Source organism: Lissotriton helveticus, chromosome 2_1 (assembly GCF_964261635.1).
Source record: "Lissotriton helveticus chromosome 2_1, aLisHel1.1, whole genome shotgun sequence".
Classification (NCBI taxonomy): domain Eukaryota; kingdom Metazoa; phylum Chordata; class Amphibia; order Caudata; family Salamandridae; genus Lissotriton; species Lissotriton helveticus.
In genome coordinates, this window is record NC_136059.1 from 2,035,677,202 (window position 1) to 2,035,698,336 (window position 21,135).

Below are 21,135 nucleotides of genomic sequence, written 5' to 3' on the forward strand. Positions count from 1 at the left end.
AGCTCCGGCCCCGACTGCAGCACTCCACAAAAGGAATATTCTACATAATTTCCGAAAATGCTTTTTTATCTGGTTTAAAAAGTGACCTTGTGTGATGTAACTAGTGTTCATTTAAAGCGCTGCAATACCTTCCGATAGGGTTCGCGCTAAATAAAAGTGCAGAAAAAACACAAGACAAATCGAACACTTTAAAGCAAGAAAGGAACACCTCGGTGGGTGAATCACCCAGCTGGTGTCACAAGGCCCCCATAGGCAGAGCGGATATTTCTTGCCATCCCCACCTCTGCTCATTATCCAGAGGCTACCAGGCCTTACAGTAACACCTCGTCACCCAGAATACCCTCGGCCCCCTCTCCAATCTCACACCTCAGCAAAGAGCCTTTGATCAGCATTAAACAGGCGAGTGCTCCCCCTGGGGCGCTACCTCCGGGCATAAAACACATTATACACCACCTTGAGTGTACCCGTTCTTTGAGGTAGACAGTACCATAAAGGAGAGGTGCAAAATAAGTGTATAATCTTGTTGTAAGCCTTTATTACTGCAGGACATAATCAGGGTTTCTTTGCTACAACAGCTTGAATTATATACAACACTACATTGGGCGCTAAAAACTGGAAGAAAAAAAATCACATTGGAATGTTTAGAACCCAAACTGCTCAAAATTACTCAAAACGTAACCATGAACAAATCAATTTACACTGGAAGAATACTGACGCATTTGCTGTGCTTAATACAAGCTTTAGTTTAATAAAAAAACAAAACTTAAAACCGGTTTGCCCATAGGCAATTAAAACAGAAGTGGAATGCATGCAGGGTGAACGAACTGCTCAACTTTGCGGAAAATTGTTCTTAAAGTCCACCAATGCAGTGTGCTAAAGTGTTTGTTCAGGGCAGTTTCTCAACTACTTTCCATCAGTGGTTGTTAAGTCCCCAGAGTAATCATTTGGGTCAGCAGCATCATCCGCATCTGCACTTTCTGCCTCCACATTATCTGCTCCTCATTTTCATCGTTTTCACCATCAATGTCCTCCTTTTCGTTTTGGTCATTGTCTTCATCATTCGCATCAGTTGTTTCCTCAACTACCGATTCTCCCGTTTGTTCAACGATTTCAAAGGGATTCTCACCCTAAAAGTAAACACAAGTTTTAAACCATCTTTAGCAAAATTCTCAAGAACAAATGCACACTATTACAAAAGTAACAGCAAAAGTCTTGTGTACAGTGCAAGTAAAGAACTCAGTTTTCAGATCACAAAAAAGCAGAAAGAATATATTATTAGAAAAGGCATCTTACAACGGGGAGAACATATGCAGGACTTCTAAATTTTAGAGTATGTCCAGACAGACCATAGGATGGAAAAATCCATGCCAGGTCTATGAACGCCCATGAGCTCAGAGGAGTCCTTGTACAGAGGGGGCGATGACTGGAATATTGAGGGTGGGCATCACATTTCCAAGAAATTCATTTCCTGCGAAACTACAATTTTTTGGGTGAAACTCAGGACGGAAGAAGTGTTATTTGCAAAGCTGAGGAAGGAGTACACAGATCTGAACATTCAATATGCAGTGTGAGCCCTGGTGGCAGGAAGGGTGCAAGTGCATCCACAGCATTACAGGCTGCAAGCTAATTGTTGATGGTAACTAACTTATCCGTTTGCAGCATGTGTACCTGTTTGATTTAATTAATGATTTTATTTAATGTGTATAGCGCTTGAATCACCCCCAGGGGGGTATCTCAGCGCTTGGAAGCACAGCATAGGTCATGGGTACTCACAAACGTTCTCTCAGGGGCCAAATTTACACTGTGGTTTGTGTCTGAGGGCCGCACCAGTGGGGTCAGTGGGGTGTAGTGTAGTTCCTATATTCCCAATAGGCTCTGTGCATTGGAATAATATCTTCAATAGTATAGACGTAGGACAGAGGGTAACTAGGTCTTCTACTGACTATATTAGACTTAAGTTTTGTGTGCCAGCTAGCTCGGAGTTCACTAGAAACTTTCTCGAATAGGCGAGGAGGATTTTAACCTCCCTGGATAGACAAGAAGGGATTTAGTTTCTGACAACCATAGAACATGACAACTTTGCTCTCCCTGATCAAGAGTACATCTCTAGAGTCGTGTGAAAACAAAAGACAGCTATTTTACTCAGTCAATACGTGCATTCTTAGTTTCACCAGATTGTAGAGAAAAGAAGAGACGGGCGTTTTCAATAAAAGGTGTTATTTATTGATCAGTCTCTTTTCTCATACAAGAGAAATGAATCGCTACAATTGCAATACTTAGGGTTAAGTAGAATGCATATAGTAAAAGCAGGATTATAAAATAATACTGTAAAAGCATTGATATGGTTTCTTAGCCATATGATACTTTAAAATGGATAAAAGATATACATACATATATACATTGACTAATCGTCAATGGTGCTTCTAACTACGCCTACCCCGGTGTACTGACCTAAGCCTAATACGTGGGAGGGAGTAAGTAGCAGTTTAAGTTAAGTTTGTTTTGCCAAGAATCTGACTCAAGAATTCTCTGTAAGGTTTTAGTCAGTTCAGTACCTGGGATTTAGAATGCTGGAGGGCTGGTATCTCTCTCTCAGGACTCGGTATCCCAGTCACCCGCGAGGGCAAGCTGGAAACGCACCAGGACTTGACTGTTGGGTTGTTTAGGATACTTGTAGCAATGAGTACGCTCTCCCTTTTTATTTGTTCCTTGTAAGCCTGGAATTTTTTTTAGATAAATAAACGTTAATTTATACACATACTGCTAGTTCAACTACAATAACTTGGTTGGAACCTAGAAGAGAAGGCCTTCAATGTGGACAGAAACCCTTTAGAAACTACTCTGCCACCAGGGTGTGCCAGATAAGCGTTTAAAAAACACCAGGGACTCTTATTAGGGAATGACCCGCAATCTCGCTCCCTCCACAAGCAAGCAATCAAACCCCACCAAGCAGGCCGTGACCTGAAACCCTCAAGGGAAAAGAGCACAGCCAAGAGACAAGGCGAGCAGGACTCCAAGGCAGACTGCAAGGCAACGGGTTACACCGAGTCTGATTGAATGGTTTGAAAAACCTCTGGTAGATTTTCTGAAGACAAATAAAAAAACATTGTCATTTACAATGCAAATAGATCAAAGGCTCTCAAATGCGAGACCTTTGACGCACTCGTGCTTTAGCTGTAAACATCGTAAGATAAAGACAAGGAGGTGCAATTGCTTCAAAAGCAAAGCTATAGAAAATAAGCATTTGCAATGCAATAGGTCTCGCAGCATTTAAGTTTGAGTTACTGGCATTGTAAATGACAATGCTTTGCATAAATTCTTTTTTGGTGTCCGTGTGTGCATGGCAGTGGTGGTGTGTGTGTGCATGGCAGTGGTGGTGCAGAGATGCAAATCAAAGTATCATGAAACAGCAGCCTCTGAATTTAATGGAATGTCGGCAGATAACAGAACCTAGCCAGAGATGAACTGCCAGCAGTGTTTGGTCCACCAGCCATGTTTAGAGGCAATGTATTCAGGTTTACTCAAGAGAAGTGCCTTGTAGCTCACACAACACACTTCGAGGTGGATTATGAAATGGAGAGGGAACTCATGTAATTATTTCAAAGAAGGGCAAACAAGCTCACATTGTCTGTTGTTGGCGATTAGAAAAGCGACCGCGTAAGAGAAACTTTGACAGGTGTTAATGAGAACTGTGGGAGAGTAGTGTGGGGCCTCATTGGGCAAATGATAAGACAAGTACCTGGAACGTGAACCACAAATGTTTAAGATGAAGGGCAAGCTTTATAATGTGCTTTAATGTAAGCTGGGACTCAGAAGTCTGTGCTCTTTTCAGGACATGCCCTTTGAAGGACACAGATTGGTCAATGAGAGAGCCGAAGGATTTGGAAAAAAATGAAATAGGGAGAAGAGGCCATCCAATTTCAAAGACATGCCCTTCACATTGACAAAGCCTTTATTTTGAGATACCCATAATTAATATTATAACCACCACACTGCCCAATTATTTCAACTATCAAACCAATGCCAAGGTGTTGGCGATGTGAAGGTCTGTAATTGTTAATGACGTGATGGATTGCACTGACATTCATATAGAGCCACTCTCACACAGACAGAGCGCCCCACACACACACACAGACACAGACAGAGCGCCCCACACACACACACAGACACAGACAGAGCGCCCCCCACACACACACACAGACAGAGCGCCCCACACAGACAGAGCGCCCCACACAGAGCGCCCCACACAGACAGAACCACACACACACAGACAGAGCCGCACACACACAGACAGAGCCGCACACACACACAGACACAGCCACACAGACACAGCCACACACACACAGCCACACACACACAGACACAGCCACACACACACAGACACAGCCACACACACACAGACACAGCCACACACACACAGACACAGCCACACACACACACACAGACACACAGACACAGCCACAGCCACACACACAGCCACACACACAGCCACACACACAGCCACAGCCACACACACAGCCACAGCCACACACACAGCCACACACACAGACACAGCCACACACACAGAGACACAGCCACACACACAGAGACACAGCCACACACACAGACACAGCCACACACACAGACACAGCCACACACACAGCCACACACACAGGCACAGCCACACACACAGACACAGCCACACACACACAGACACAGCCACACACACACAGACACAGCCACACACACAGACACAGCCACACACACAGACACAGCCACACACAGACACAGCCACACACACAGACACAGCCACACACACAGACACAGCCACACACACAGCCACACACACAGACACAGCCACACACACAGACACACACACACAGACACAGCCACACATACAGACACATCTTCACACCTGCACAATGGAAAGGACAAAAATGCACACAGGCTTCGATCAAACACCTTCCAGATTAACTGCCCAGAATGCAGCAGCACGCACAGCTTCAGACCCAGCACTTACCCACCAAATACACTTCCGCCACAGAAGCAGCACTGGCTGCTGAGACTAGCCAGCCACCAGGGTAAAACCAGACAGAGCAGATGTTCTGAAGTGGCCGCTACCCACAAGACAAGGAGGCCACCAATTTCCAGGACATGGCTCACCAAGACTAACTATTAGTCAGTCAAAGCTCTAGCCTGTAGAAGGGGCAATCCAAAAACCACTTGTAACCCAACCGTGTCCCCGTCCTCCCTCGCCCCAAAAGAATGTACAGTTAAATGAGATTGATAGGACACTTTGTTAGGCTGAAACAGGGCACATTAACTGTAATATCCAGACGCGGGTAGAAATCTAAGCTCGGAATCAGAAAGGGGGGCCCTGAACACTGCAGGGGGGCTGGGGAGTTCAGCAGTCAATTATACTCTGCCTTGAAAATAGTACTGTGCCAAAATGGCCTCTTACCCAGAGTGACTAGTACATGTCGCAACTCAGCGCCCATCACAGAGCCATTGGCTTCTTTGTCGAAGACCCTCAGCCCCTCCACAAAGTCATCGTAGGTACCCTAGTCCTTGTTCTTCGCAATTGTCTGCAGCATGGGCAAGAACTCGTCAAAGCCAATCATCTTGGTGTTAAGCTCTGGGAAGGAGAGAAGAGTTCAGAGGAGCAGTCACCGGCTGCAGCAGCCTGCCAGGCTGGCGAGTACACATTAACAGTGACAAACTTTAAACAATGTGATCGTCCAAGTGTGGTATATAAATAAATAATACCGGATCTAGGTTTTACTGGACATAGCAATAACAGATAGCTCAATAAATAAGAGTCAAGATTCGAGGTAGTAGGAGTTTGCAGGTTTAATACAGCATAAAGGACAGGAACAGGACAACCTGCACGGGAACAGGATGGCAGCGCTGCCGGGGGCAGGATCAGAATCGGCACAACATTTAATAACAGTGCACAAATATATATACTAAAACAGTTACATTACAATGAATTACAGTAGGCGGAGCAGTGGGTGTGGTCAATAGCAGTCGCGAAAGATAAGGGTGAAAATGGGTGTAACAGGGGCGTATACATAGACATGTGATGTAAACGTAACAGAATATGTCATAAATGGGGCGGAAACATGGAGGGGGCTACCTAAGGAGCCGGGACCTCTAACCTAATGGTGCGCGCAAACTGACAATGACGTGTTACTAGGAGAAGCTGGGGGCTATGAACTCTGTGCTAGGAGCAGAGACTGAAGTCTGGAGAGTCAGGGCGACATGTACCTAAACAGTATCTAGTATCTGATGTTTAGAGAACATGTTGATATAAACTAAGAGTCAGGAGGGGAGAGGCTAACGGACTCTAAGACTGGAGCATGCATTATTCTACATGTAGTGCGTGATGAAGAATATTAAATGACCATTAAATGCAGTATTTCTCTTACATGGAGACGTAAAGGCTAGACAATGACGGAAACTATTGATGCGATTCAGTAGCTTAGGAATGCAGAGAAGGAGGGCTGGACTGATAACTAGAATCATAACATACTCTTGGCAGACTCGTAGGCAGAGCCAGGCTGAGCCGGGCACTGTGAGGCAGGAAGTAAGTGAAGGGTCGAGGATACAGGTGGGGGCTGTATCGCTCCTCAGCGAGGCTCAGGAGACAGGAGCTGAATCTGGTGTCCGGGCCCTTTTGAGGCCTAGAAACGGGGACTTTACAATGAAATAACGTGCACACTGAGAAACGTGGCAACGTAACTTTACATAGGCCTGATACTCGTAGCTTTCACGAGAACTGGAAACTGGCATACTAGTGATGGACACAACTGTAATTGCGTCTTTAATCAAACATGGGGGATACATATGCATATTTAATCATGCACACATAACATAAGATGGAGGACACGTAGGGACACAGAACATGACAAAATTTACTTTTCCACATTCCCTCCTTGTCACTACGTTTCCATCAGGAAACATCAATATTCATGATACCATCTATCATTTCATACAGTATCATTTGCTCGTCTCGAATTTTCTTGGAACGGGATTTAGGACGGGACTTGGGACTAGGAATACAAGATGTAGCACAAATGCCGCAAATCGCAGGGCCACATTGTAAACAGAGGCAGCAACTGAATATGATCGCTACTGCAATACCCAGAAATGACAATACTTTCCATCCCCAGGCGGAAATTGTATTCCAGAACCAACCAGACCATGTCCAGGTGCCTGGATCTTGGTGTAACATATGGGCAATTTTATGGAGTCTGGTAATAGCTGAATAAACAGACGGCGCGTTATTAGGAATGAAAATGCAGCAACTAGATCCGATGACTCTACATGCCCCGCCCCTATCGGCCAGTATGACGTCAAGGACGAGACGATTCTGGAGCACGACAATTCTCATAAAGGATTGTTCTTCGGTTAAGTTACCTAGAGCAGAAGTAGTCTCAATCACTACTGCTTCAAGTGTTCTGGTTAATCTACGTATCAGTTTACTATTTACAACAGTACCTAAGTAGGGGAAGACACCTTTATTGATATCTATGTATTGTTCTAGAGCAGATTCAGTATAATCGACAATCAGGAGATTTCTCTTGTGTCTAGTATGTACTAGGTGGGAATTCCTATGATAGTCAGGTGGGGCTAGGAAAACTGGTGGCAGTAGGAAGGCAATGTAACATGTTCCATCCCAATCAAGGGGCAGACGAACATATGCGGTCTGACCACAAACAAAATAAGAATGACGTGAAGCTTTGAAAATAGATTTCCTACTGTCACTATACTTGACAATAGTAGTACAATCACTATGGCCTACATGTACGGAACCATTATTTCGGACACATAATTCACCTTTGACTGGTAGTACTGAAATAGCAGGTAAGTCTGGAGTAGAATCAGACTGAACATTCAGGACCATGAAATTCGAAGAATAATTACCTAGATTATAAACTTCATTCTCTAGATCTAACCCTGTTCTGTGGGGAAGACCTTGCTTGTCTGGGAAACATGTATTGTTCAGAAAAGACATATCTGTTGAGGATGACGTTAACGTGGACCATGCTCCACACGAACCATTATGTGAAAATGGATAAGGAAAGAGTGGCAGAACTCCCTTCGGTGTCTGGAAAGGGGGGAGTCGACCACACACCCAACAATTTGTGGCATTGTTGGTCTGGTGTGAATAATGTAACATGCGGATAAATGAGTTATTACGCATAGCAAGACGATAAGAAAGTTCATGAGGAGGCAGATCACTAAACATGTGCTCTACTGTAACATTAGCAGACTTATTTACATGAGAAACTGAAAAACACAAATAAAATGCATAACTGGTGCAGGAAATTATAATGCTGAAATATTGCAGAAAACATAAAATAATAGTGCAACTTCTAGAGTTCTCACTAACTCTCTCTCTGTGGGGGTCTATTATATACATGTCAGAAACCGGTCTAACCGTTTCACCTAGGGGAGGACTTAGACAATCAAACTGGCTGACTTATTTTACTAGACCTTAGTTTAAGCTTATACTCCTGTTGCGGAGTTTTCTCTAACAGGGAAGGGTTCGTAGCAATGTCTTTTGCGGGACAGTCCTTAAGAATAGTACTTTGGCAGTCTTTAAGATCCTCGGAAATGTTCTTTGAAACAGGTTTCAATCCAAAAAATCTTTTCACATGTGACAAATGGACCCAGCCCTTCCTGCCTTCCAGCTTGACGGCAGTACGGGTGGCCAGGAGGACCTGTCGGGGTTCCTTCCAGCGGGGCTCCAGCGGACTTGAACGATCAAAGTTCCTGACCAAAACCATGGATCCGGGAACGATTTCATGCGGTGCCACCTCGGTATTGTCTGGAAATGCGGCAGCAACCTGTGAACGACAAGAGTTGAGGGCAGACATCAAGGAAGCTAGGTAATCTGTCAGCATATTACTTGAAACATCGGTAATACTTCGAGGTCTAGGTGTACCCCACATGTTAGGGGGGCGGCCGAATACGACCTCATAAGGGGACAGGCCTGATCTGGAGTGTGCGACCATGCGCATATAAAATAAGGCAACTGGCAGAGCTACTAGCCAGTCTACACCTTTCTCTTTACATACTTTTGCGATTCGGATTTTCAGGGTCTGATTATGTCTCTCTACGAGACCGGCTGCTTCTGGATGGCGTACACAATGGAACTTCCACTGGTACCCTAACAAAAGGGAAACATGTTTCATCAACTCGGATGAGAATGGCTGGCCGTTATCAGAATATACGACTCTAGGGAGTCCGTAGCGGGGGAAGAATTCACGAACCAACTGCTTGGCAGTGGTCGCGGCTGTGTAATCTGGTACTGGATATGCCTCTGTCCACCTGGACAAAGCGCATACCACTACAAGGACATACTTGAAACCTCGACATCGCTCCATCTGAATATAATCCATCTGGAGGACTTCAAAAGGGTGGTCAGGAGGCTGGAATCCACCTTGTTCCACCGGAACACTTTTACCTGGATTAAACTGACAACATATCATACAGGTACGGACTTTCTGCTTGGCTGCAGCTCGTAAATGCTTGTTGAACCAAATGTTCTGGATACTGTCTAACATAGCTTTTTCTCCTAAATGTGCTGGACTATGTGCGGTATTGATAATGACTTGAACCATGGAGTCGGGGAGAAACCATGTGGCTTTACCCTTCGTTACCCATCCCTGATCTGTCTGGACCCCTCCTTGTTCGGACCATTTCTTGATTTCATCGGGAGTAGCATGTAACTGGATATCTATGACATCTTGAGTGGGGTCCTTAACTGTCATACAGGTAGTCAGATCTGGAGTGTATGTAGGTGTCTTATTTACTGGAACGTCTGGTGTCTGTGTTGTAAGCTTGGCTGTGCGATCTGCTAGATCATTACCTTGAGAAATAGTGTCAGTAACTTTCGTATGTGCTTTGCATTTCATGATAGCAATGGATGTCGGTAAGTGTATGGCATCTAACAGAGCTTGAATAAGGAGACCATGCTGAATCTTGGTTCCATGAGAAGTCATGAAACCTCTCTCCTGCCAGAGCACTCCGAAGTCGTGTACGACTCCAAATGCGTAACGGGAATCTGTGTAAACATTAACTTTCAGGTTCTTGGCGTGTATGCAGGCTTGTGTCAGAGCAACTAGCTCTGCTGCTTGAGCAGACAGGGTGTCAATACGGTGTGTTTCTATAACTTCAGTGTCAGAAGTCACTGCATACGCGGCTACTAGTTCTCCTGTACTTGTTCTCATACATGAACCATCCACATAAAGTGTCAGGTCTGGATCTGGTAATGGAATATCTGTCAGATCTTGTCTTGGCTTAGTCATAATATTAACTACTTCCACACAGTCGTGTGTGGCAGGATTTGAATTTACTGACGGTAACAGTGTGGCAGGATTTAGAACGTTGCAGCGTCTGATTTCTATGTGTGGCTGGAACAGTGTCAATTCATAACCTGTTAAACGTGCAATTGTCAAGTGCTGAGTCTGTGTTCGGTTTAAAAGAACTTCCACGGAGTGTGGAACTTGTACTGTTTAGGAATGTCCTAATACTATAGAATCACTTTGTCTGATAGCTAGTGCTGTGGCTGCAACTGACTTGAGGCACGCAGGCAGAGCCTGGGCTACAGGATCTAATGTGCTCGAAAAATAAGCACAGGGCTTGTATTGTCCTGCTTGATCTTGTGTGAGAACAGATAATGCTGTACCTTCACGTTCAGTGACAAAAAGTGTAAAAGGCCTACTGTAGTTCGGTGTTGCTAGAACTGGAGCTTGGCATAGAGCCTTATTTAACTCATTAAAACTAAATGTATGTTCAGATGTCCAAGGGAGGACAGTCGATAGGGCTGCCTCCTGTGTCGTTAACTGTATCAGTGGTTTAGCTAGAAATGCATACTGAGGAATCCATTGTCTGCAGTAAGAAGTAAGGCCGATAAAAGCACGTACCTCCTTCTGGGTCTTGGGCTGAGGAAGACTCGCTATTAACTGGATACGGTCGGGTGTCAACTGCCTACCCCTCTTGGACAGTAAGTGGCCTAAATAGATCACTTGCTGGACACAGAATTGAAGCTTAGAAGGGGACACCTTGTGCCCCATCTCGGCAAGGAAATACAAGACTGTAAGGGATGCTCGCTCGCAAGCACGTTCAGAACGGGCTGTGATCAGTAGATCATCGACATACTGGAGCAGGGCAGTGTCAGTTGGCATGTGAATGTTGTCTAGTTGTCTCTTAAGTGCTTGACTGTAAATACTAGGACTTTCTGTGAAACCTTGAGGAGCTCGTGTGAACATATAGCTCCTTCCATTTAAACAAAATCCGAAAAGGAACTGGCTGTCTGGATGAATGGGGACACTGAAAAACGCGTTCTTGAGGTCTATGACTGAAAAAAATGAGGCTTCAGAATCAATGGCTGTCAATAGGGAAGAGATATCTGGGACAACTGGGTACTGGGGAATAATACATTTGTTAAGCTCCCGAAGGTCAATCACTAATCGATATACTGGGGGTGCATTTGGATCAGTACGTTTCATGACTGGAATGATCGGAGAATTACATACATTGGAGTCAGTTTCTACAACTACTCCTTGAGCGATGAGCTCGTCAGTAATTTTGGATAAGGCTGCTACAGCCTCAGGTGGCAGTCTGTACTGTCTGATTCGTGGCAACACTACACCTGGCTTGAGAGTCACACGATGGGGTGTGATTTGCATATAGCCAACATCAGTTGGACCTTGTGCCCATAGATGCTGCGGAACATTGGACAATCTCGGATCAAAATCTCGTAATACATAGTGACCCTTGAAGTCACGTAGGAACAGTCGTATTCCCTCTGGGGAGCAGCATATGACTGCACCTAATTCTTTCAGTGTCTTAATGCCTAACAGATTTTCTGGACATGACTTCGTAAGTAACAGATCAGTAGTGCGGGACAATGGACCTACTTCTAGAGTAACTGGCTGAGATATCTCATTTACAATAGGCTTTCCTGAAAATCCAAGGGAAACATTTCTAGAGCCTGAGAGCGGAGCCCCTGGAACTTCGGCGTGACTAATGGTGGTCCTACTTGCCCCTGTATCAATCAGAAACTTTCTGTCTTTCCCTAATACTTGACTATGAACATAGGGACCCTCTTGATCTACAGGTATCTCGATGAGAGGCAAGCCTACCTCCCTCTCTAGGCTGTTTCATGAATATGGCTGATACTCTGGATACTCGGACTGTGCATACTGGTACATCTGCTGTGTAACATGCTGTGTTGCAGCAATAGGCTGCGGTACTGGAACTGTCTGTTGTGCATTCTGTGGCTGAGAAGTCTGTGAAACTTGTTCTTGTCTAGGCGGACGTGGTCTTTCTTTAGTCTTACCGGTAGCTATATTGTGTTTCAGAACTGCACACTCGTTTATAAAATGACCTGGCTGTTTACAATAATTGCATGTCCCTTTAACGGGAACTGCAGGATGACTGGCTTGATTCGTACCCCTCTTCTGACTGTCTTGTGGAACAGATTGTGCAACCAGTACTTTCATTTTCGTGTCTTTCATACGTTTTCTCTCATGATCTTGTTCTTCTCTGATTCTATTCTGGTGGTATTGAAGCATCTGTAACATCTGGGACGGGGTATTAGCTTGCCAGGTACTTTCGACTTTCAAAACTCGATTCTTAACTTGTGGACTTGAATTCTCGACTAATTTAGTAACAAAAAGATGAGGGTATGACTCGCTACTTGTCTTGAGGCCACTGTTTATACTAAAACATTTCTCGAATCTAGAATAAAAATCACTAGTGTCTTCGTCTTGTTTCTGTTTACAGGCTGAGATTGCATCCCAGTCTTCCTTTTTAGTGGCTAATAATCTTGGCAAAACTTGTATTAACAGTTCTGGTAATTCTTTACATTTCTCTCCTAGACCGGTACCTGGTACTCGTATCTTATCTTCAGCTTCGAAAACTGCCCAATCGATCTTTTTCTCTCCCACCTCCCAATCTTTTTCCTTGAGTTTTTCATATACCCCTGCGGGCAACAGGACTTTTAACATTTTAATTATATCTGGATACGTGTATTCTCCCATATGGAGCATGTCCTTTAATTCTCGGTGGAACCCTGCTGGATCTTTATCATGACAGGGAATTAACTTTTTCATCTCTAAGAGTTCCATCTTTGTAATCGGAGTGTAAACAAACACTCGTTGCATTTCACCATCTGTTGTCCTAACTGGGTGTACTTCTCGTAACGGATTCTGTCTGTCTATGTAAAACGGTTTACTTTCTGGAGGTGAGACATGAACAAAATGCGGGTTCAAGAACGTTCTATATTTGTGGCGCTGTTCTAGAATGACACTGATTAAATCGGTACCTAAACCTTTCCATCTATACTGGAGTAACTCGTTCAGGACATCGTGTAACGGACCTGGATCAGAATGTTGACCCTCATACAATGTAATGAGGTTCTGGATCATATACATACCCACCAGTCGCTGCTCGGCTGGGGGCAGTTTCAGAAACATTTGTGCCACTATTTCGTCTGGAAAAGTGGTAGAATCAGTAATCCATCGGACTGCTGATCGGGCTAGTTCTTGTTCATGCATAGTACTTAATTCACTGTAACCGATTTGTGATTTCAGAATGTGATCGGTAGCTTGAAATACTTGTTCCAGAGAACCTTGTTCTGGTGCTGGATGATGTAAAACTGACTTGTGTTCTAGGCGCAAATGGCGATCTGGAAATCTAGATTTTCCTACATACGCTATTCTAGTGGGATTCTCGTCCTCTACCTCTTCAGTAGAGTCATTTTCTTTCTCGCTTACTTGTGCTGCTTTACGTTGTTCGTGTAACTTTAGTATTTCCTTACGAATTTTCTTGTACATACTCTCTATACTACTGATAGTCTTGTGTTTACCCTCGGCTATATTATCACTCCACCTTGTCAGGATTTTCATTTCGGCCAGATCTTTAGTCGGGGAATCTTGTTCTCTTATTAGACAATTAATCAGAAACTTTAATATCATGAGCTGGATCTCAGCTTTCCTTTGAGACATGGCTTCGCCAATACTTTCTGGATCATCCCCTGTACGGATGAAACGATATATTCTGTCTAGATCTCCTTTCATATCTGGTAGGGTGTCTAAATACCCGGTCACCCGTCTTACACGGATGGAATATATTACTGTACTATCATCACCTGCAACTGGATCATAGCGGCATTCAGTGAGAGCTCGTCGGATTTCTGCAACGGACTTAAATTTGGGCGTACGCTGTAACGCACATTCATGTAACTCGGCCAACGTTCTACGTTGGTGCGGTGGCGGGGTACCAGGAGGACCTCCTCCTGCGGCCCCTAAACTGGAATCGTCGACTGATACTCTTCGTACCAGCGCGGCGGGAAATTGTAATGTAGGCTGGACCGGGGGTACCGTAGCAGGTACTGCAAAAGGTGCCCCGGTGTCTGGGGGAGCAGGAATTGCCTGATTTACAGGGACTGGCGGAACAGGATTTGCATATTCCGGGACTGTGTCGTCCAAATAGGACGAGATGAAAATATCAGCTGCGGTCGGTTTGTGACGTAGCTTGGTCGGAACCAATGGTGGCGGAAAATTACTGGATGCCTCCGGGGTCGCTTTTGGCAAGCCCTCGGCAAGAAGAGGATACATACCCTTGATAAGGGCATTCCTCTGTCTGTCTGACTGTTCTGTTTTAACTCGTTCACCTATCTCGATTAGTTCCCTTTCTTGGGCTCGTTCTAAGGATTCTCTACTTAGTTCTGACTTTCTGATTTCTTTTTCGGTTCTTTTATGAGATTCTTTGCGACATAACTCGATGGCATCTTTCTGTGACTGTCTGGCTTTCTTTTTCCATAATGCTTCTTCTACTCTCATGATGCACTCGGCATCCCACGTACCTGATACGGGCCATCTATACTTTTCCTCTAACTCTTTGGTATACTCTACCCATAAATCTAGATATAATATGGCACTTATGCCATGCTTCTGATACATAAAATGACCTGGACTGTCCCTAGGCGGGACAGGAACTGCTGCTTCTAGCAGACCTTTTCTAGTTTTTAACTGACGTAATTTCGAGAATAAGGGCATGACTGAACTGTAATCTAGACACAATACAATACACAATGAACACGATAATTACTTCACATTCATACCACGACATTAAAATACATGAAGAATATTTGAAATAACAGTTCGAACAGAATACTACCTGGAATACTGAAAACAGAATACATGAATTTTCTCGAGAACAGAACTGACTAGAACAGAAACTAGATGCACTGCTGAAACAGTACGAAACTTACCGGTCTCATAAAGAGACACGTCAGGACCCGCATCCACCGAAGTGGACACTTCGTTTTGGGTCTGTGTACCACCAACCCACGGACCAGAGTCAATTAGATTGACCCTGTCTAGATACTACCCCAGCAATGGTACTCACCGGGCAGCAAGAACGGAAGGCCTCGGACTGGACTGGACTGCTTCGACGCCGGACGGACGAACTTCGAACTTCTGTTACGGGTGGGCCTCCGGATACCTCGGACCTTGGACTCTCGGCTTGGGCTCTGGTCGGGACTCGCCGCGTTCCTCCACCGCCTCGTCTGGATGCTGGACCGCCACCTCCGTCTCCTCCGTGGGCCTGAGGGATACTTGAAGCAGAAATATCTGCACGTGCACGGTATGGTTCCGTCACGGCTGCAGAGGGTCAGGGGGCCGGCGTGGCTTCACCGGCGCGTGGGGAAAGGGCAAGTACCTGTTCGGGCGCCATTATGTGGTATATAAATAAATAATACCGGATCTAGGTTTTACTGGACATAGCAATAACAGATAGCTCAATAAATAAGAGTCAAGATTCGAGGTAGTAGGAGTTTGCAGGTTTAATACAGCATAAAGGACAGGAACAGGACAACCTGCACGGGAACAGGATGGCAGCGCTGCCGGGGGCAGGATCAGAATCGGCACAACATTTAATAACAGTGCACAAATATATATACTAAAACAGTTACATTACAATGAATTACAGTAGGCGGAGCAGTGGGTGTGGTCAATAGCAGTCGCGAAAGATAAGGGTGAAAATGGGTGTAACAGGGGCGTATACATAGACATGTGATGTAAACGTAACAGAATATGTCATAAATGGGGCGGAAACATGGAGGGGGCTACCTAAGGAGCCGGGACCTCTAACCTAATGGTGCGCGCAAACTGACAATGACGTGTTACTAGGAGAAGCTGGGGGCTATGAACTCTGTGCTAGGAGCAGAGACTGAAGTCTGGAGAGTCAGGGCGACATGTACCTAAACAGTATCTAGTATCTGATGTTTAGAGAACATGTTGATATAAACTAAGAGTCAGGAGGGGAGAGGCTAACGGACTCTAAGACTGGAGCATGCATTATTCTACATGTAGTGCGTGATGAAGAATATTAAATGACCATTAAATGCAGTATTTCTCTTACATGGAGACGTAAAGGCTAGACAATGACGGAAACTATTGATGCGATTCAGTAGCTTAGGAATGCAGAGAAGGAGGGCTGGACTGATAACTAGAATCATAACATACTCTTGGCAGACTCGTAGGCAGAGCCAGGCTGAGCCGGGCACTGTGAGGCAGGAAGTAAGTGAAGGGTCGAGGATACAGGTGGGGGCTGTATCGCTCCTCAGCGAGGCTCAGGAGACAGGAGCTGAATCTGGTGTCCGGGCCCTTTTGAGGCCTAGAAACGGGGACTTTACAATGAAATAACGTGCACACTGAGAAACGTGGCAACGTAACTTTACATAGGCCTGATACTCGTAGCTTTCACGAGAACTGGAAACTGGCATACTAGTGATGGACACAACTGTAATTGCGTCTTTAATCAAACATGGGGGATACATATGCATATTTAATCATGCACACATAACATAAGATGGAGGACACGTAGGGACACAGAACATGACAAAATTTACTTTTCCACACAAGTTCCCCAAAACCCCCCTACCACCTCCAGTCAGGTTTTTGTCCCATCCCAGACTGCCAATGAATATTACTGATATGGTCCATCTATCAACTGTGAACGAGGCAGAGATCTCCAATTCAATGTGTGGCACAGGGTAAGAGCTGAGGGCAGAGGGGTAAGAGCTGAGGGCACGGGGGTAAGAGCTGAGGGCACAGGTAAGAGCTGAGGGCACAGGTAAGAGCTGAGGGCACAGGTAAGAGCTGATCTGCCACGATTGTCACATTTTATGTAATATCCTAAATCAGATACAAGCAACACGTTGCGTCCAAGTGAAAGGGGCCCATTAGACTCTAATGGAAGCCTAAGGTTTAGTAATAATAGCCAACTAGGATATAGTGAGCACTTCTGACTTGCCCCCTAGGTTCAATGCACCACAGACATAATAAGCCCCTGGGTCTCATCGTAACAGACTTTGCACTCTGAAATACACCTTAAAATGTAGCTCCTTCAGATTCACCCAAGTTAATTTTCAACTGGGGGGTGCTCTGGTCCACGGATGAGTGGCGTGTGCTCAGATCCAGGGGTGAGTGGCGGGTGCTCTGGCCAGGGGTGCGTGGCGGGTGCTCTGGCCAGGGGTGCGTGGCGGGTGCTCTGGTTCAGGGGTGCGTGGCGGGTGCTCAGATCTAGGGGTGAGTGGGGGTACTCTGGTCCAGGGGTGAGAGGCGGGTGCTCAGGTCCAGGGCTGAGTGGTGGGTGCTCAGGTCCAGGGCTGAGTGGCGGGTGCTCAGGTCCAGGGCTGAGTGGCGGGTGCTCAGGTCCAGGGCTGAGTGGCGGGTGCTCAGGTCCAGGGCTGAGTGGCGGGTGCTCAGGTCCAGGGCTGAGTGGCGGGTGCTCAGGTCCAGGGCTGAGTGGCGGGTGCTCAGGTCCAGGGCTGAGTGGCGGGTGCTCAGGTCCAGGGGTGAGTAGCGGGTGCTCAGGTCCAGGGGTGAGTAGCGGGTGCTCAGATCTAGGGGTGAGTAGGGGTACTCTGGTCCAGGGGTGAGAGGCGAAACCTAAAAAACAGAAGCTGTCTAGCTAGAAACATACCTTTTTTGACCGCATTGCCATTTGATCCAGGTTTTCTCAATTTAGGTTTTTTGTCGACAAACGCCCCTCCAATGGGTTTATTAAGCGATTGCATCATCTTTCTTTTCATCCACCTTCCAGCAGGCCGACCAAATACCAGATTTGTCTGGTAGTCGACAACAATTCCAGGTCTCTGCATACCGCCATAATCCTGCAAATTGATAACATAAAATTAGCAGAGAGTATGCAGATAAGGCAAGTTACATGGTGTGCAAAAATGTGTTAACAGTTTTATAATAATGGCAGGCATAATCCAAGAACCAATGTTGGGTGGTCAAGGAATTCGTCGGCTAAGCAGCAATTGTTGCCATTCTGGTAGGTGTAGATACTTCTTGGCTACAATTCTGAAAACTGCAGTAAGGACACTGCTGTACAGGTTTTCATTTGCATTAGTGAGCTTGAGAAATAAAGAAGATAAAATGCTTATAAACATGTGTGTGGTTGTGTCTGGTTGCGCGTGTGGTTTGGTTGTGTGTGGTGTAGTTGTGTCTGAGAGAACCGGGAGTTAGAGAAGGAGGCGGGGTGAAAGAGAAAAGCAGATAAGCACAGTAAAAGAGAACAGGGAGTTAAAGAAGGAGGTGTGGTGGAAGAGAGCAGCAGATCAGCACGTGAGAAGAGAAGAGAACAGGGAGTTAGAGAAGGAGGCGGGGTGGAAGAGAGCAGCAGTTCAGCATGTGAGATGACAAGAGAACAGGGAGTTAGAGAAGGAGGCAGGGTGGAAGAGAGCAGCAGATCAGCACGTGAGAAGAGAAGAGAACAGGGCGATAGAGAGAGGGAGGGCGAGAGAGAGAGAGAGGGAGGGCGAGAGAGAGAGAGGGAGGGCGAGAGAGAGAGAGGGAGGGCGAGAGAGAGAGGGAGGGCGAGAGAGAGAGAGGGAGGGCGATAGAGAGAGGGAGGGCGAGAGAGAGAGAGAGGGAGGGCGAGAGAGAGAGAGGGAGGGCGAGAGAGAGAGAGGGAGGGCGAGAGAGAGAGAGGGAGGGCGAGAGAGAGAGAGGGAGGGCGATAGAGAGAGAGAGGGAGGGCGATAGAGAGAGAGAGGGAGGGCGATAGAGAGAGAGGGAGGGCGATAGAGAGAGAGAGGGAGGGCGATAGAGAGAGGGAGGGAGGGCGATAGAGAGAGAGGGGGAGGGCGATAGAGAGAGAGAGGGCGATAGAGAGAGAGGGAGGGCGATAGAGAGAGAGAGAGGGAGGGCGATAGAGAGAGAGAGGGAGGGCGATAGAGAGAGAGAGGGAGGGCGATAGAGAGAGAGAGAGGGAGGGCGATAGAGAGGGAGGGCGATAGAGAGAGAGAGGGAGGGCGATAGAGAGAAAGAGGGCAATAGATAGAGAGAGAGGGAGGGCGAGAGAGAGAGGGAGGGCGAGAGAGAGAGGGAGGGCGATAGAGAGAGAGAGGGAGGGCGATAGAGAGAGAGAGAGGGAGGGCGATAGAGAGAGAGAGGGAGGGCGATAGAGAGAGAGAGGGAGGGCGATAGAGAGAGAGAGAGGGAGGGCGATAGAGAGAGGGAGGGCGATAGAGAGAGAGAGGGAGGGGCGATAGAGAGAGGGAGGGAGGGCGATAGAGAGAGAGGGCGATAGAGAGAGAGAGGGCGATAGAGAGAGAGAGGGAGGGCGATAGAGAGAGAGGGAGGGCGATAGAGAGAGAGGGAGGGAGGGCGATAGAGAGAGAGAGAGGGAGGGCGATAGAGAGAGAGAGGGAGGGCGATAGAGAGAGAGAGGGAGGGCGATAGAGAGAAGGAGGGCGATAGAGAGAGAGAGGGCGATAGAGAGAGAGGGAGGGAGAGAGAGAGGGAGGGCGAGAGAGAGAGGGAGGGCGAGAGAGAGAGGGAGGGAGGGCGAGAGAGAGAGAGAGGGGGGGCGATAGAGAGAGAGGGAGGGCGATAGAGAGAGAGAGGGAGGGCGATAGAGAGAGGGAGGGCGATAGAGAGAGAGAGGGCGATAGAGAGAGAGAGGGGGAGGGCGATAGAGAGAGAGAGGGAAGGCGATAGAGAGAGGGAGGGCGATAGAGAGAGAGAGGGAGGGCGATAGAGAGAGAGGGAGGGCGATAGAGAGAGAGAGGGAGGGCGATAGAGAGAGAGAGGGAGGGCGATAGAGAGAGAGAGGGAGGGCGATAGATAAAGAGGGAGGGCGATAGAGAGGGAGGGCGATAGATGGAGGGAGGGAGGGCGATAGAGAGAGAGGGAGGGTGATAGATAGAGAGGGAGGGCGATGGAGGGAGGGCGATAGATAGATGGAGGGAGGGCGATAGAGAGGAAGGGAGGGCGATAGAGAGGAAGGGAGGGCGATAGAGAGGAAGGGAGGGCCCTGGAGTATTCTATTTAATCACGAAAACACAGTAGTTTATTAATTTGAATGCGGATGTGCTCCAATTTGTAAGCCCGAGACGTGATTCTGTATGTTTTCTGTATTAATGCCTTTGTGTAATTGACATACAAAATAGACAAACAAAGCGGTATAACACATGAATATTCAAGAACCCCAATTCTACTCCTCTCTTGTAGCCCAACAAACAAATCATCAGAAAATGAAGCAGAGTTGAGGGGCATGCCAGGTAGAGATCCATGCCACACAAGCGTCCGGTGGGGATGTATGGCATAATTACAGCACCAGGACTCCTCAGCGACCCATCATATTCAGAACACTGGTACTCACAACAGCAAGGAGGTAGGGAGAACGGTGGGACGGTAACTACTGCACACCAGTCTGTCTTCGTTTTGAACAAGAGATCGGCTTCTTTTTAGACAAGCAACCATCCTCAACTTGTCCCAAGTACAATATCACTCCTAATTGGAGTCCAAGGAGAAATAAAGTTGGTCGTGTCTCGGTTGCAAATTCGCAACCTTGACCGCCCCCCAAACTTGGGGGCTTATTTACAAGCCCCTTGCGCCACTTTTGCGTCATTTATAACATAGGAAAAGTGACGCAAAAGTGGCGCAAGGGGCTTTTAAATCTGCCCCTTGGTATTTAAGTCACCTGCACTTCTGTTGAACGTTGTAATACCTAAGAAAGGATTCTACTCTTTTTGTTGTTGTTGTTTTTTTTTTTTTTTTTAACTGTGATTAAGGCTTTAATGAAAACATGACCAACTGAAGTCTGTCATTCATTCAAAATATC

At 46.5% G+C, this 21,135-nt stretch overlaps 1 long non-coding RNA gene across 2 annotated transcripts; it reads right to left on the reverse strand.

Annotated features, from left to right (window-relative positions):
• Positions 1-918: 918 nt before the first annotated feature.
• Positions 919-20,829, reverse strand: LOC144820002 (uncharacterized). 2 transcript variants are annotated; one of them, XR_013607664.1, is made up of 4 exons: positions 20,674-20,829; positions 17,986-18,175; positions 5,441-5,614; positions 919-1,127 (listed from the first exon to the last, which is right to left on the reverse strand). It is a non-coding gene; the product is annotated as an uncharacterized LOC144820002 (long non-coding RNA). The 2 variants fall into 2 exon arrangements; XR_013607663.1 differs by lacking the exon at positions 20,674-20,829 and having other exon boundaries at positions 17,986-18,465.
• Positions 20,830-21,135: the final 306 nt, after the last annotated feature.